The sequence below is a fragment of the Bos indicus genome, chromosome 7, assembly GCF_029378745.1.
Source record: "Bos indicus isolate NIAB-ARS_2022 breed Sahiwal x Tharparkar chromosome 7, NIAB-ARS_B.indTharparkar_mat_pri_1.0, whole genome shotgun sequence".
Taxonomy (NCBI): domain Eukaryota; kingdom Metazoa; phylum Chordata; class Mammalia; order Artiodactyla; family Bovidae; genus Bos; species Bos indicus.
The window spans coordinates 99,483,868-99,501,455 of record NC_091766.1 but is presented as its reverse complement, the minus strand read 5'-3'; the positions used below and the strand labels follow the sequence as shown (position 1 = coordinate 99,501,455).

The 17,588-nt window shown below is 39.3% G+C and overlaps 1 long non-coding RNA gene across 4 annotated transcripts in view; it reads left to right on the top strand.

Moving 5' to 3' along the window:
- Positions 1 to 17,588, top strand: part of LOC109562355 (uncharacterized) — a 217,475-nt gene that overhangs the window by 66,066 nt on the left and 133,821 nt on the right. The window lies entirely within an intron of this gene.

Sequence of the window (17,588 nt, the reverse complement as noted above, 5' to 3'; positions counted from 1 at the left end):
TATTGTTTGTTTTTCTATTACAAAATATAAATTAATTTTCAAAAAGATGCTAATTGCACTTGCAACGTAAACATCATTAATTAAAGCAGGGACAATTCCCCTTGCACTTTTTTTAATGTTCAACTTTTAATGTAGTGCTATATAAATATTTGTAAAATTAAAACATGTATGAATGAATGAATACCCATAACCAGAGAAGATTTTTTGACGGAATAGTTAAGACGTGAAGAAGCTATACTGAAAGAGTTGACAGAAGTTTGGGGGTTTAAAAAAAAAAAAACGCACACAACAGAAGCAGTATATAAATAAATAACTTTTGGGAAAAGTTTGGCCAATAAAAGACTTGGTAAAGTGACTTATTTTGTTTAAAAGAGATCCTTTTGTATTTGTGACTTCTCAGAGCATATTGGCATGCTTATTAATATCCTTGTTGGTGGCAAAGAGGCTGAAGATAGAAAAGGAAACAGGATAACTAAAAGCTGGAGATCACTGAGAAAGCAGGAGGAGGTACTGGTGTTGAATTCGTTCATCCTGAGTTCTTCTGTTATAACAAAAAGGAAGGAAACGTCACAGAGGCAAGTCTGCTAGTGAATCTATTGGAAGATTTGGAGGATCTTGGCTGAGCATGACTTTTCTCTCTCTGTGAGGCCAAGAAATGCAATATGATGCATCAGTTTTTAATGCTGCAGTTGCTCTAGTGAGTCCAGTATATGTACAAACAAAAGTGATACCTTACATGCAATGCAGGAGACCCCAGTTCGATTCCTGGGTCAAGAAGATCCACTGGAGAAGGGATAGTCTACCCATCCAGTATTTTGGGATGGACATGAGTTTGGGTAAATTCCAGGAGTTGGTGATGGACAGGGAGGCCTGGCATGCTGCCATTCATGGGGTTGCAAAGAGTCAGACACGACTGAGCAACTGAGCTGAACTGAATGGAACTGAACTTGTGGCTCAGCTTGTAAAAAATCCACCTGCAATGTGGGAGACCTGGGATCAGTCCCTGGATCAGGAAGATCCCCTGGGAAGGGACAGGCTACCTACTCCAGTATTATGGCCTGGAGAATTCCATGGACTGTATAGTCCATGAGGTTGCAAAGAGTTGGACATGACTGATATACTTTCACTTTCACTTTGCATACTTTCAAAGCTACAAGTTTTAGTGGTCATTTGCATATTCAGCTACTAATTCTGAAGAGTGGTCATTGTGTCTGACTGCTCAAGGGCAGATATTTTTTCATTCTTAGTTCAATTCAGTTCAGTACAGTAGCTCAGTAGTGGCCGACTCTTTGTGACCCCATTAATTGCAGCACGCCAGGCTTCCCTGTCCATCACCAACTCCCAGAGTTCACCCAAACTCATGTGCATTGAGTTGATGATGCCATCAAGCCATCTCATCCTCTGTTGTCGCCTTCTCCTCCTGCCCCCAATCTGTCCCAGCATCAGAGCCTTTTCCAATGAGTCAGCTCTTCACATGAGATGGCCAAAGTATTGGACTTTCAGCTTCAGCATCAGTCCTTCCAAAGAACACCCAGGGCTGATCTCCTTTAGAATGCACTGGTTGGATCTCCGTGCAGTCCAAGGGACTCTCAAGAGTCTTCTCCAACACCACAGTTCAAAAGCATCAATTCTTCGGTGTTCAGCTTTCTTCACAGTCCAACTTTCACATCCATACATGACCACTGGAAAAACCATAGCCTTGATTAGACTAACCTTTGCTGGTAAAGTAATGTCTCTGCTTTTGAATATTCTATCTAGGTTGGTCATAACTTTCCTTCCAAGGAGTAAGCGTCTTTTAATTTCATGGCTGCAGTCACCATCTGCAGTGATTTTGGAGCCCTAAAAAATAAAGTCTGACACTGTTTTCACTGTTTCCCCATCTATTTCCCATGAAGTGATGGGACTGGATGCCATGATCTTCGTTTTCTGAATGTTGAGCTTTAAGCCAACTTTTTCACTCTCCTCGTTCACTTTCATCAAGAGGCTTTTTAGTTCCTCTTCACTTTCTGCCATAAGGGTGGTGTCATATGCATATCTGAGGTTATTGATATTTCTCCTGGCAATCTTGATTCCCGCTTGTGCTTCTTCCAGCCCAGCATTTCTCATGATGTACTCTGCATATAAGTTAAATAAGCAGGGTCACAATATACAGCCTTGACATACTCCTTTTCCTATTTGGAAACAGTCTGTTGTTCCATGTCCAGTTCTAACTGTTGCTTCCTGACCTGCATACAAATTTCTCAAGAGGCAGGTCAAGTGGTCTGGTATTCCCATCTCTTTGAGAATTTTCCACAGTTTATTGTGATCCACACAATCAAAGGCTTTAGCATAGTCAATAAAGCAGAAATAGATGTTTTTCTGGAACTCTCTTCCTTTTCCCATGATGCAGTAAATGTTGGCAATTTGATCTCTGGTTCCTCTGCCTTTTCTAAAACCCACTTGAACATCTGGAATTTCATGGTTCACATATTGCTGAAGCCTGGCTTGGAGAATTTTGAGCATTACTTTACTAGTGTGTGAGATGAGTGCAATTGTGTGGTAGTTTGAGCATCCTTTGGCATTGCCTTTATTTGGGATTGGAATGAAAACTGACCTTTTCCAGTTCTGTGGCCACTGCTGAGTTTTTCAAATTTGCTGGCATATTGAGTGCAGCACTTTCACAGCATCATCTTTAAGGATTTGAAATAGCTCTACTGGAATTCCATCACCTCCACTAGCTCTGTTCGTAGTGATGCTTTCTAAGGCCCACTTGACTTCACATTCCAGGATGTCTGGCTCTAGGTGAGTGATCACACCATCATGATTATCTTGGTCACGAAGCTCTTTTTTTGTACAATTCTTCTGTGTATTCTTGCCACCTCTTCTTAATATCTTCTGCTTCTGTTAGGTCCATACAATTTCTGTCCTTTATTGAGCCCATCTTTGCATGAAATGTCCCCTTGGTATCTCTAATTTTCTTGAAGAGATCTCTAGTCTTTCCCATTGTGTTGTTTTCCTCTATTTCTTTGCGTTGATTGCTGAGGAAAGCTTTCTTATCTCTCCTTGCTCTTCTTTGGAACTCTGCATTCAGATGCTTATACCTTTCCTTTTCTCCTTTGCTTTTCGCTTCTCTTCTTTTCACAGCTATTTGTAAGGCCTCCGCAGACAGCCATTTTTCTTTTTTTCATTTCTTTTCCATGGGGATGGTCTTGATCCCTGTCTCCTGTACAATGTCACAAACCTCCATCCATAGTTCATCAGGCACTCTATCTATCAGATCTAGTCCCTTAAATCTATTTCTCACTTCTACTGTATAATCTTAAGGAATTTGATTTAGGCCATACCTGAATGGTCTAGTGGTTTTCCCTACTTTCTTCAATTTAAGTCTGAATTTGGCAATAAGGAGTTCATGATCTGAGCCACAGTCAGCTCCTGGTCTTCTCCCCATATGCACCACCCTGCAGTTCATCACAGATCATCAGCCCATTTTCTCCTTTCCTCTTGGTGTGTTCCTATCTGGGGTCCTTGGTTCCTTTCTTCAGTCAGGACCACCAAAGAGCTTGAAAGAGAAGGTAATAAATTCCAGATCCATTTGTTCCTGTAAATTTTAAGATTCTTTCTTAGTTGTGAGAGAATTCAGAGGGGAAGCAAAGAGGTTGAAAAAGTAAAGTGAGAATTTATTTAAGCAAGAATAAGGTCTCAGAGGGAGAGCAGGCAGACAGGTGAGGAGCTGCTGCCCTGGATTTCTTTGGCAAGCTGATTATGAGGGGCATACAAATGGAGGGGTGGAATACTCACTGGGGAGGAAGGAATTTGGGGGTCATCTTCCCTGATTTTCATCCCTATTCTGTCTTCCCGAGGGGAGAAGGGATTTTTGTCCTTATTTAGCTTAGATCAGAAGTGTCAAGGCATTGGTGCATGATGGGTACTTATCTGTAAGGCTAATTTTATTTTGTTGAGAGCATAATGAGCAAAAGTTTATATTTGGAGCCAAGAGATTTAAGCAAAAACCATGTTGTTGGGATACACGGCCCTGCCTGGCCTGAATTAGTAGCTGACTATGCACCTTTCTTTGCTTTCAGGACATTTATCACCAAAAATGCATGGTCTTCTGTCAGTCTGGTGGTTCTGCTTTTCTTTGTTTGCCTATGGGCCCCAGCTGTTTACAAGATGTGTGGTTTTCTGCTACCTGGCACCTGCCCCTATTACTCTGCTCATATCTATCTACCTGCCTGTTATAACACCTTTTATTCCAAAGACTCTGTGTCAATTGGGGTTTGGTTAAGAAATCAGAAGTAATTCCAGGTATTTCAAAGAGTAAATATCTTGATAAAGGGGACTGAAAAAAATTAAAAGGCTTGGGATGGGAAAGATTAGGGAAGCAGCTCTACCATTTAGGAAATCAGGAAATGCTTAAATTATAGGAAACCACTGCCATTGATTTCACTGTCTACTGTACTGTAACAGGTAGTTCTTTGTAGGACACTGGGAAGCTGCTAGAAAAACCTTGTTTCTGAAGCCTTAGTAATTGCTAGCCACTGCCACGAGAATAATTGCTTTTGCTTTTTTGTATTCCCTCCAGATTTAGACCAGTTCCTCTTATTGGCAAAATGTAACCTAGGGCTATAATGACAAGAATTCTTGAAAATGCAGTTCCTAGACTTCCAGCTAGTATTATAAAAGGAAAACATAGAAGGGGAAAAAAATGGGCTGAGTAGTCCACCCAATTCCACACAATCCAGCACATTTCTCAGCCGAATTACCCACATCATTTCCCAAGGAACAGTTCTCACTTGACCTGTAGTAAAAGATGCTGACTCTGTGTTCTCGCTAATTCAGGTGAGACCCTAGTAGAAACTACGCCAGAAAGTTGAAGCTAGTCAAGCTTTAAAGGGCTAGGTTGATTTGCCTCTAGTGGTCATTATCACAGGTCTTTATCAGTAGCCTCAAGGGCATAGCAAATTAGTGCAAGAGTCACTTGTATGGTTGCCAAACAGAAATTTAGTAATATTTCTATACTTCCTTTAACTCCCACCAAGTTGTTTGAAAACCAAAAAAAAAAAAAAAAAAAGGGGGGTGGCGGGAGGGGGGAGAAATATCATGTTCAAAAGATCACTAAACACTTGCATTCAGAATAAGTTATACTTCTCAATCTATGAGGTAACTGTATTGCATGTAATAATTTTGTAAAGATGATTTGTAAGAAAGTTCAAGAAAAAAATTTATAAATGAAATTGCTTTGAAGATTTTAACTTAAAGCAAACTTGTGAACTAACTTTGGTAAAGAAAGTAGAAAATTAGGAAAGTTTAAGCAGGATGCAAAGACTACAATCACAGTATATTCACATAGGTTATTATACTGAGTAATCCACAAGGAAACATTACAGTTAAACTTAGTAAGGAGATTTGGAAAAGCTGAGAATACCATAATAAAATCAGTGAGTTTTATGAAACCATGATCAAACCTTTCAGTTTTGTGAAATGTCAAGAATTTCTTATTTCTAGATTTAAATCTGAATGTCTTAGACTGCTGCTTATTTCTTACACAAGAATATTGGCAAGTATATGCAACAACTATCTTGCTTTGTAGAAGCCTCATTTTATTTCTTTTTAGGGAAAAGTTCAGACTCTGGGAAGAAGATAGTGGTCATAACAGGGCCATTAGATGATTAAATTGGGACTGATGGAAAAAGAAATGGAAGACTTAAAATATATTCTTTAGTTTTAGGAGAACCTGGAATTTGAAGGTCATGCTTGGCAATGCTTAAATTTCACCCTTAATTAAATACACAGTTTAAGACTCCTTAAACACATACAGCTTTTAAAACGTGGGAATTTCAAAACAAAATACCTGAGTTTCTCACTTCTTTTATTCTCATCAATTCAGTTCAGTCGTTCAGGTGTGGCTGACTCTTTGCGACCCCATGAATTACACCACGCCAGGCCTCCCTGTCCATCACCAACTCCCGGAGTTCACTCAAACTCATATCCATTGAGTCGGTGATGCCATCCGGCCATCTCATCCTCTGTCATCCCCTTCTCCTCCTGCCCCCAATCCCTCCCAGGATCAGAGTCTTTTCCAATGAGTCAACTCTTCACATGAGATGGCCAAAGTATTGGACTTTCAGCTTCAGCATTGGTCCTTCCAATAAACACCCAGGACTGATCTACTTTAAGATGGACTGGTTGGATCTCCTTGCAGTCCAAGGGACTCTCGAGAGTCTTCTCCAACACCACAGTTCAAAAGCATCAATTCTTCGGTGCTCAGCTTTCTTCACAGTCCAACTCTCACATCCATACATGACCACTGGAAAAACCATAGCCTTGACTAGACGGACCTTGGTTGGCAAAGTAATGTCTCTGTTTTTAAATATGCTATCTAGGTTGGTCATAACTTTCCTTCCAAGGAGTAAGCGTCTTTTAATTTCATGGCTGCAGTCACCATCTGCAGTGATTTTGGAGCCCAGAAAAATAAAGTCTGACACTGTTTCCACTGTTTCCCCATCTATTTCCCATGAAATGATGTGACCAGATGCCATTGCCTTCTCTGATGGTACATTATAAATGTGCATATTATAGGTATGCAATAAACATTGCAAATGACATGGTTGATGATGATGGTGATGTGATTCTGTTGGTACGTAGATTAAAACTTGATTGGGGAATTGCTTGGATGCCAATCTGATAACATTAGATACAATTTTTACCTAAGGGTATGGCAACCCACTCCAGTACTCTTGCCTGGAAAATCCCATGGACTGAGGAGCCTGGTAGGCTGCGGTCCATGGGGTCGCTAAGAGTTGGACACGACTGAGCAACTTCACTTTCACTTTTCACTTTCATACATTGGAGAAGGAAATGGCAACCCACTCCAGTGTTCTTGCCTGGAGAATCCCAGGGACGGGGGAGCCTGGTAGGCTGCTGTCTATGGGGTCGCAGAGTCAGACACGACTGAAGCAACTTAACAGTAGCAGAAGCAGCAGAAAAGAATTATGGAAAATTTAAATGACAAAGTCAAAATTTTAAGAAAGAACCTGTAGTTGCATATATAATGAAATCAAGCATAGTGGGGAAAAGAAAATGTGTTGATGGGGAATCCAGTTTGAAAATGTAGATTAGTTGTCAGAGGAAGAAAAACATTAGCAACTTAGGCTTTTTAGAAAATAATAAATGAATTAATAAGGACTTGAGCGTCAATGACATTAGTGAAAATGAAACTAAAGCAGTGCAAAATGAGAATTGTGACTCCTGACATGAAATCAACATATTTATGTAATCAGCATCCCCCCATCCCTGACATATCCGTTCTATTGTCACCTTTACTATATTGCAAAGAATGTAGAATATGCCTGTAGGACAGCATCCTAACTGCTAATGTCTGTCTCACCTTCAAATGTAGTGTAATGGGTTGGAACATATGTAGTTTGGAAACACATATTCTTTTCTCACTTAAGCTAAAGAGTGAAATGTACTGAACAAACTGTTGTACGACACTTTTAAGCTAGGCTTGCAACCTTGGGATGTTATCACACTTTGTATTATCACTCTGGATAAGATAGATACAAAGAGGGAATGAAAAGAAAGTGAAAGTGAAATTGCTCAGTTGTGTCTGACACTTTGTGACCCCATGGACTGTAGCCTACCAGGCTCCTCCATCCATGGGATTTTCCAGTCAAGAGTACTGGAGGGGTTGCCATTTCCTTCTCCAGGGGATCTTCCCAACCCAGGGTTCAAACCTGGGTCTCCCACGTTGCATGCAGACACTTTACTGTCTAAACCACTGGGGAAGCTAGGAATACAAGTGGAATAGAAAGGAAGAAGGAGGGAATAGAAGGGGAAAAAAAGAATGGCTCCATTTCCCAATGGCCAGTTGCTAGAGCCAGCCTCAGATTCTGCTTGCTTCTTCTTTTGCTTCCAGAATCTTTCTAAGCCGTTTTGCATTTCAAGTGGAGGGTCAACTCCTGTATGGAGGCATTACCATGGTCAATGTGATCATCTCAGCCACTGAAAAGGAGAAAGAATCTCAATAAGCAGAAACGGTTAAAAGATTCTAAGAGAGAACAAAGGAGGAAGAATTTTGGCCATGTTCAAACTCCATCTGCAATCTTTTTACTCTTTGTATCCAGATGTTGCTATTTATTGTCACGTAGTTCCTGTGTTTCTCTGGTGCCTCCAAATTGCCCTTGAGAGGAAGAAGAATGTGAAAATGGGAAAAGGATCTAAATCCCATGTATCATGTAGCTTCTTAGTTCTTATTCTCACATATTCAACAACACATTTTTTGCCCACTTCTTATAATATTTGGTACAGTTTTTTAAATTAAGTAGCTTTTAAAACTCTGGCAAATTTATTTCAAAAGTAGATTTCATATTACAAATCATGGCTTCACAGTATGCTACCCCCAAATATGACACCTTAGTACTTAGGATTTTAAGCTGAAGTCATTTGAACAGCAGAAGCAGGAATGTCTCTTTAGCTTTTCTCTGCCTTCTCCCTTAAAATAGGTGGCAAAAACCTCATGTGAGAGGTATCCTCTATATCAGAAGGAAGGAGCAGTCTTTATCTCCTAAGACAAAAGGATTCCCAAAAGAATTCAAACAGGCCTTGTTAATGTTTCCCTAGTTTCTACACTTCTTCATACCCTCCGACCTATTGTATTTGTACATGACTGCACACTCCTCTTGATAACTAGCATGAAAATACTCAGGTATGTTTCTTTTGGTCTTCATTTCCTTAGGTAGATTTCCATGCTATGTAAAATGTATATAAATCTGTATTATTTCCTTCTATTAGTATGTCTTTCTCAATTTAAATTTCAAACCCATTTAGAGACCCCAAGGGAAGGTGAAGAAAACTTTTCCTTCTCTTCACTACCAATATTACTAAGCATAAAAGAGGGCAACAATAAAAATGTATAAATTAGTTTCTTTGTAATAACATGAAATAATTTTGTGAATCACCAGAGGTATGTGGGGATTTCCCAGGTGGTGCTAGTGGTAAAGAACCTGCTTGCCATTGCAGGAGACATAAGAGACACAGGTTCGATCCCTGGGTTGGGAAGATCCCCTGGAGGAGGGCATGACAACTCACTCCAGTATTCTTGCCTGGAGGATCCCATGGACAGAGGAGCCTCGGGCCATGGTCCATAGAGTCACAAAGAGTCGGATATGACTGAAGCAATTTAACGTGCAAGTACTCAAAGGTACATGAACCACACTTTGGGGGAGCAAGGTATTAGAGGCTAGACTTCATCATGAAAGTTCCAAAGGCAGGATTACCAGGGTATTTGGTGACTGATTGTAGGTAAGAAGGGCACAGTTGGCACAAATAATAATTAGTGTAAGATCAAGTAAACTTGTCATAAAAATGAAAAAAGTAAGATACAAAGCATATCATTGAAAATTACAAACTGATATTTGTACAAATAGTAAGGAAGGAGATAAAGCTTTTGAACTGATCATCCTCCAATTAATATCTGATAATCCAAGAAAAAATGTTCTAGTTCTCTTTCACAAAAAGAATGAAGAAAGAAACAGCATATAAGCATTTCAAAATGGCATATATGCATTCCTGAAAAACCTTACATTCTGCAAAAATTGTATAGTCAAATCTGTTACTCTTTACAACTTCATAAACGGAGCACTAACATAAGGAGAAATAATCGTCCTTTTAAAAGACATTGACAGATTTTCATAAAAAGCAAATTCCTAATAAATTAATAAATTGTACTGTAAGAATAAGATGTTTAAAAGAAACCAAAAAAGGGAAAACAACCTGATGGAAGATATATCAGGAGTGTGGAGTTATACAAACAGAGAAAAATTACAAAGATGGAGACAAGTTAGTAATAAAGACAAAGCAAGTGGCCGAACTCTGGGAGGGTAGGGAAGGACAGGGGAGCCTGGCATAGTGCAGTCCATGGGGTCATAGAGTCAGACACAACTGAGCATGCACGCATGCACACACAATCTAATGACACAGGTTCTTAAAAGCAGAGAATCTTTCCTGGCTGTGGTCAGGCACACAGGAATATGAAGAGAGGTCAGAGTGATACAACGTTGCTGATTTTGAAGAGCAGTAAGGGGATTCAAAAAAGGACATGTTTTGCATCCTCTAGAAACTGGAAAAGGCAAGGAAGGACACAAATTCTCCTCCAGAAAGGAATTCCAGAAAGGAATACAGCTGTGCAGATGCCTGCATCCTAGCCTAGAGAGATACAGGATCCCTGTCAGACGACTGCAGCAGCTAGCACTGCTACTATTACTATGACTACTACCACTACTGCCATCATAGATCTGTAAGACAGTACATGTGTGTTGTTGTAAAGCCACTAACTTTGTGATACTTTGTTAAGCAGAAATAGAAAACTCATATGACATGTGTCTGTGTTTTGCATTTTTTTATATGCCATTAGTGACAGAATGATCTCTGTTCGTTTCCAAGGCAAACCATTCAATATCACAGTAATCCAAGTCTATGCCCAACCAGTAATGCTGAAGAAGCTGAAGTTGAATGGTTCTATGAAGACCTACAAGACCTTTTAGAACTAACACCCCAAAAAGATGTCCTTTTCATTATAGGGGACTGGAATGCAAAAGTAGGAAGTCAAGAAACACCTGGTGTAACAGGCAAATTTGGCCTTGGAATACGGAATGAAGCAGGGCAAACACTAATAGAGTTTTGTCAAGAAAATGCACTGGTCATAAGAAACACCCTCTTCCAACAACACAAGAGAAGACTCTACACATGGACATCACCAGATGGTCAACACCGAAATCAGATTGATTGTATTCTTTGCAGCCAAAGATGGAAAAGCTCTATACAGTCAGCAAACACTAGACCAGGAGCTGACTGTGGCTCAGACCATGAACTCCTTATTGCCAAATTCAGACTGAAATTGAAGAAAGTAGGGAAAACCACTAGACCATTCAGGTATGACCTAAATCAAATCCCTTATGATTTTACAGTGGAAGTGAGAAATAGATTTAAGGGCCTAGATCGATAGACAGAGTGCCTGATGAACTATGGAATGAGGTTGGTGACATTGTACAGGAAATAGGGATCAAGACCATCCCCATGGAAAAGAAATGAAAAAAAGAAAAATGGCTGTCTGGGGAGGCCTTACAAATAGCTGTGAAAAGAAGAGAAGTGAAAAGCAAAGGAGAAAAGGAAAGATATAAGCATCTGAATGAAGAGTTCCAAAGAAGAGCAAGAAGATATAAGAAAGCCTTCTTCAGCAATCAATGCAAAGAAATAGAGGAAAACAACAGAATGGGAAAGACTAGGGATCTCTTCAAGAAAATTAGAAATACCAAGGGAACATTTCATGCAAAGATGGGCTCAATAAAGGACAGAAATTGTATGGACCTAACAGAAGCAGAAGATATTAAGAAGAGGTGGCAAGAATACACAGAACTGTACAAAAAAGATCTTCACGACCCAGATAATCACGATGGTGTGATCACTGACCTAGAGCCAGACATCCTGGAATGTCAAGTCAAGTGGGCCTTAGAAAGCATCACTATGAACAAAGCTAGTGGAGGTGATGGAATTCCAGTTGAGTTATTTCAAATCCTGAAAGATGATGCTGTGAAAGTGCTCCCAAATAAAGGCAATGCCAAAGAATGCTCAAACTACCGCACAATTGCACTCATCTCACACACTAGTAAAGTAATGCTCAAAATTCCCCAAGCCAGGCTTCAGCAATATGTGAACCGTGAACTTCCAGATGTTCAAGTGGGTTTTAGAAAAGGCAGAGGAACCAGAGATCAAATTGCCAACATCTGCTGGATCATCAAAAAAGCAAGAGAGTTCCAGAAAAACATCTATTTCTGCTTTATTGACTATGCCAAAGCCTTTGGCTCTGTGGATCACAATAAATTGTGGAAAATTCTGAAAGAGATGGGAATACCAGACCACTTGACCTGCCTCTTGAGAAATCTGTATGCAGGTCAGGAAGCAACAGTTAGAACTGGACATGGAAGAACAGACTGGTTCCAAATAGGAAAAGAAGTACGTCAAGGCTATATATTGTCACCCTGCTTATTTAACTTCTATGCAGAGTACATCATGAGAAACACTGGACTGGAAGAAGCACAATTTGGAATCAAGATTTCAGGGAGAAATATCAATAACCTCAGATATGCAGATGAAACCACCCTTATGGCAGAAAGTGAAGAGGAACTAAAAAGCCTCTTGATGAAAGTGAAAGAGGAGAGTGAAAAAGTTGGCTTAAAGCTCAACATTCAGAAAACGAAGATCATTTCATCTGGCCCCATCACTTGATGGGAAATAGATGGGGAAACAGTGTCAGACTTTTTCTGGGCTCCAAAATCACTACAGATGGTGACTGCAGCCATGAAATTAAAAGATGCTTACTCCTTGGAAGGAAAGTTATGACCAACCTAGATAGCATATTCAAAAGCAGAGACATTACTTTGCCAACAAAGGTCCGTCTAGTCAAGGCTATGGTTTTTCCTGTGGTCAAGTATGGATGTGAGAGTTGGACTGTGAAGAAGGCTGAGCGCCGAAGGATTGATGCTTTTGAACTGTGGTGTTGGAGAAGACTCTTGAAAGTCCCTTGGACTGCAAGGAGATCCAACCAGTCCATTCTGAAGGAGCTCAGCCCTGGGATTTCTTTGGAGGGAATGATGCTAAAGCTGAAACTCCAGTACTTTGGCCACCTCATGCGAAGAGTTGACTTATTGGAAAAGACTCTGATGCTGGGAGGGATTGGGGGCAGAAGGAGAAGGGGACGACAGAGGATGAGATGGCTGGATGGCATCGCTGACTCGATGGACGTGAGTCTCAGTGAACTCCAAGAGTTTTTGATGGACTGGGAGGCCTGGCTTGCTGCAATTCATGGGGTCGCAAAGAGTCAGACACGACTGAGCGACTGAACTGAACTGAGTGATACTACAGAATATTTATGCTAGAAAAAAAAAATCATATGTACCTCAATTTAAATTCCCATCACATTAACTTTACACTAATTTATACTAACAGCATATAGAATCATTTGCATTACAGAAACATGGAAGTGAAAGAAAGTGAGAGTAAAGTCGCTCAGCCGTGTTCAACTCTCTGTGATCCCATGGACTGTACCACACTCTTCTGTCCATGGGATTTTCCAAGCAAGAATACTGGAGTGGGTTGCCATTTCCTTCTGCAGAGGATCTTCCTGACCCAGGGATTGAACCTGAGTCTCCCGCATTACAGGCAGATGCTTTACCGTCTGAGCCACCAGGGAAGTCACATGGAAACGTGTGATATGGTTGAAGAAACTTCCCTCAAAACATATTTGGAAAACGTTCTCAGTTAAAGTAAGCAGCTGGAAAAAGTAAAATAAGTACAAAAAGCAAGGCAAATGAACTACAGAAGTAGCAATAAATCATCCCAGATGGCCTGTGGAATAAAGGTTTTATGATAATGTGAGGAAACAATTCTACTCATGTAGAGCAATCATGGAGAAATTTTTAAGCTATTTTGTCTTATCATCAGGGTTATCAGATAAAATACAGGTTTCCAGTTAAACTTTAACTTCAAATAAGTGATAAATAATTTTTTTTTAATATAAATTTATCTCATATAGTATTCGGGACATATTTATACTAAAAAGTTGTCCATCATTTATCTAAAATTTAGATCTTTCCTAGGCATCCTATTGGAGAAGGCAATGGCAAGCCACTCCAGTATTCTTGCCTGGAGAATCCCATGGACCGAGGAGCCTGGAAAGCTACAGTCCATGGGGTCACTAAGAGTCGGACGCAACTGAGTGACTTCACTTTCACTTTTCACTTTCATGCATTGGAGAAGGAAATGGCAACCCACTCCAGTATCCTTGCCTGGAGAACCCCTGGGACAGAGGAGCTTGTTGGTCTATGGGGTTGCACAGAGTTGGGCACGACTGCCGCGACTTAGCAGCAGCAGCAGTAGCAGTAGGCATCCTATATTTTTATTTGTTTAATCAGGCAAACCTACTCATTCTAAAAATTCTTAAATCTAAGATACTTTTTTATTAATATATTTGAAATCAGAATCTTTCAATTTAGGTATTTGATGTTTTTCACTGTACTTAAAAAGAAAAAAACATTAAATTTATGGTATATCTTACAATGTCTGGCACCTTAAAATCATGGAAATAGGTAAGAATTTTTCTTTTTTTTTTAAATTTTATTTTATTTTTAAACTTTACATAATTGTATTAGTTTTGCAAAACATCAAAATGAATCCGCCACAGGCATACATGCATTCCCCACCCTGAACCCTCCTCCCTCCCCCCGCCCACACCATCCCCCGGGGTCATCCCAGTGCACCAGCCCCAAGCATCCAGCATCGTGCATCGAACCTGGACTGGCAACTTGTTTCCTACATGATATTTTACATTTTTCAATGTCATTCTCCCAAATCTTCCCACCCTCTCCCTCTCCCACAGAGTCTATAAGACTGTTTTAAAAATGTCACTTTTTTCAAAATTCCTTATGTTTAACAGTTTTATCTAATTGGCTATTTGATTTTTACACTTAATTGTCTGAGAATGCATTTGTGTCTCTGTTTCTGGCTTATTTAAATTTAATCCCTGATAGCAGAACTATTAAGCAAAAGCTTCCATCCTGTGATGTGCTATTGTTACGTGGCTCAGTCATGTCCTACTCTTTGCAAGCCCATGGACTGTAACCTGCCAGGCTTCTTCACCCATTGAGTTTTCCGGGCAATAATGGAGTGGGTTGCCATTTCCTTTTCCAGGGGATCTTCCTGACCCAGGGATTGAACTTTGGTTTCCCCTGCTACAGGCAAACTGCCCTCTGAGCCACTAGGGAAGCCCAATGTGCTATTATGTGAGGCTAAAACAAATGTATTTATGTTTGTGTGAGGCAGCTCTGTTTGCAAAGTGAACCAGTAATGATTCCAAAGACAGCCTGATGCTGAAAAATTTTCAGTCATGACTTCACATTATCACTGATCTTCGATTTGAATTGTTTTCCAATCACTTAACATCTTAAGTCCCCTAAAGTAGGGAATGGCACCCCACTCAAATATTCTTGCCTGGAAAATTCCATGGACAGAAGAGCCTGGTGGGCTTCAGTCTGTGGGGTTGTAGAAAGTTGGACATGACTGAGCGCCTGGTCACGTACACATACAACACATACAACAGCTTAAGTGTCCAAAGAATTTTACTTCAAAATTCCAATGATTTGAATTTTTTATCTTTGTGTTTTCATATTTATTTTAAAACTTTTCTTTTTTCCCTGCATTTAAAGATTTTAAACTTTTGAATCTTTTTCTTTATGCTGGCTTTTAATTTAAATATGTTAGAGACTGTGTATCTATTGTGAACTGATTAGGTTTTAATCAGTTATTTTTCTGAATAAGGCAATGAGTCCCAGGAAAACAAGTAAGAAAACTATCAACATTCCTTAGCATTTCGATATGCATTTAGGCAGAAAATTTCTGGCCATAAAATTCTTCAGATAAACTAAACTCATTAAGTCTGCACAATTTTATTACTCTGATTTATATCATAGACTTGTAAGTAACAATAAATGTACTCTGCATTCCAATGTGGCACAATTGATGGAAAATTTTTATTTAAAAATAATAAATGGGAGTTTTTCTTTTATGTAAACAATCAAAAGATTCATCCATTGGCAGCCCCAATTTGTCTCCAAAATTGAGGATTAAAATTAGAGCAGTCTGCTAGAAGAGGGTTACTAAAAGATACATAAATTATCAAGACAATTGATTTTAACCAACTGTGCATGAAGTACATTTATTCACTCTGGCTATTTTTAAAAAACAGGTAAAAAAACTTGTGTATAGTTTTGTGGTATTTCATTTAGATTCTTCTTTTGCTTCTTCTTAATTTGTAATTTTATTATTTTATACTTTGTCAAACTTGTAAGCTACATATAAAGCATAAATAATATTTATTACTTAAAGATTTTTCAGCATAATAATCCTAAGAAATACTTTAAAATAATATTTGACATTAAGTTGAATGCAAACAACCCTCTCTGACTTATAGAAACGATGATAGTGGAGTGCAGACTGAATTACAAAGAGCAAAATGCCTTCCCAGAAGCTATGAAGGATTAAGAAATATCTCAGTTTGTGGCATTCGATTTAGTATTATATTACTCTGAATTGCCCAAGGTTTCTTTTGGAAAAAAAAAATTAATCTTTCATTTCATAACCACCAATATCTGTAGGAGTTGCTGTATTAGATGGTCAATAGGAGACATATTTAAAGGCTGAAAAATAGTATTGTGTTTGTATTTTATATGTACTGACAATTTTCTTCAACAAAATGTCTCTTTGTACTTATATCTCATAAATGGAGGCTTTTGCTTCAAAATCCAAAGTATTCTCTTAGGTCATATTTGAGGAAGCAAAGGTTTTTGGCTATAAACAGTCACAGCTTTAAAACAGATGTTTTTCAAAGTTCACTTATAGTTTGGTTTGTTGCTGCCAGGAGTATATTTTCACATGTATTTAACATTCCGTTCAGTTCAGTTCAGTTCAGTCACTCAGTCGTGTCTGACTCTGCAACGCCATGGACTGCAGAACACCAGGCTTTCCTGTCCATCACAAACTCCCAGAGCTTTCTCAAAGTCATGTCCATAGAGTCAGTGATGCCATCCAACCATCTTATCCTCTGTAATCCCCTTCTCCTCCCTCCTTCAATCTTTCCCAGCATCAGGGTCTTTTTCAATGAGTCATTTCTTCCCATCAGGTGGCCAAAGTTTTGGAGTTTCAGCTCCAGTATCAGTCCTTCCAATGAATATTCAGGACTGATTTCCTTTAGGACTGACTTGTTTTATCTCTGACAAATAGACTCAAGGGATTAGCTATCATGATTAGCTTCCAAGAAGAGTCTCAATAAGAACTAAGGATATAAAGAATAAGATAAACTATATTTTCAATGGTAAAATATATTCAGTTCAGTTCAGTTCAGTCACTCAGTCGTGTCTGACTCTTTGCGACCCCATGGACTGCAGCACGCCAGGCCTCCCTGTCCATTATCAACTCCCGGAGTTTACTCAAACTCATGTCCATTGAGTTGGTGATGCCATCCAACCATCTCATCCTCTGTTGTCCCCTTCTCCTCCCGCCTTCAACTGGAATTATAATTTGGTATTCCAGAATTCATTTATGTATTCCTCCCCTCCACCTTCCCACATGTTACAAAAAGTAATAACAAAAAGTTATATCCATGAAAAAACAACAGTTTTGGAATAAAAAAACATCTAGATTTGAACTAGAATTCATTTTTGGCAAATTCCTTGCCACCTCTGAGCTCTATTCACTTTTTCTGTAAAGCAGAAATAATATTGGTGTGCCATTTTGGGGGGACTGTTATCCATATTTTTTTTCACATTTGTGCAGAGTCAGAATGTTCTGAAGAAAATTCACTCAAAATCTTTGTTAAAAGATGATTAATAGCAAACATGCCTTGAAAGCTTAAGATGGTGAACTGCTCCAAAGATGTTTAGACCTGCCTCCCCTAGGACCATTTGCTGTTGTTCCAGCTTTGGAAGGCTGAGGACTTTCCACTCCCCTCCCAGGAAAGATTTGTTTACATTCTAGCTTGAAGGTCTTTCTCTCTCTCT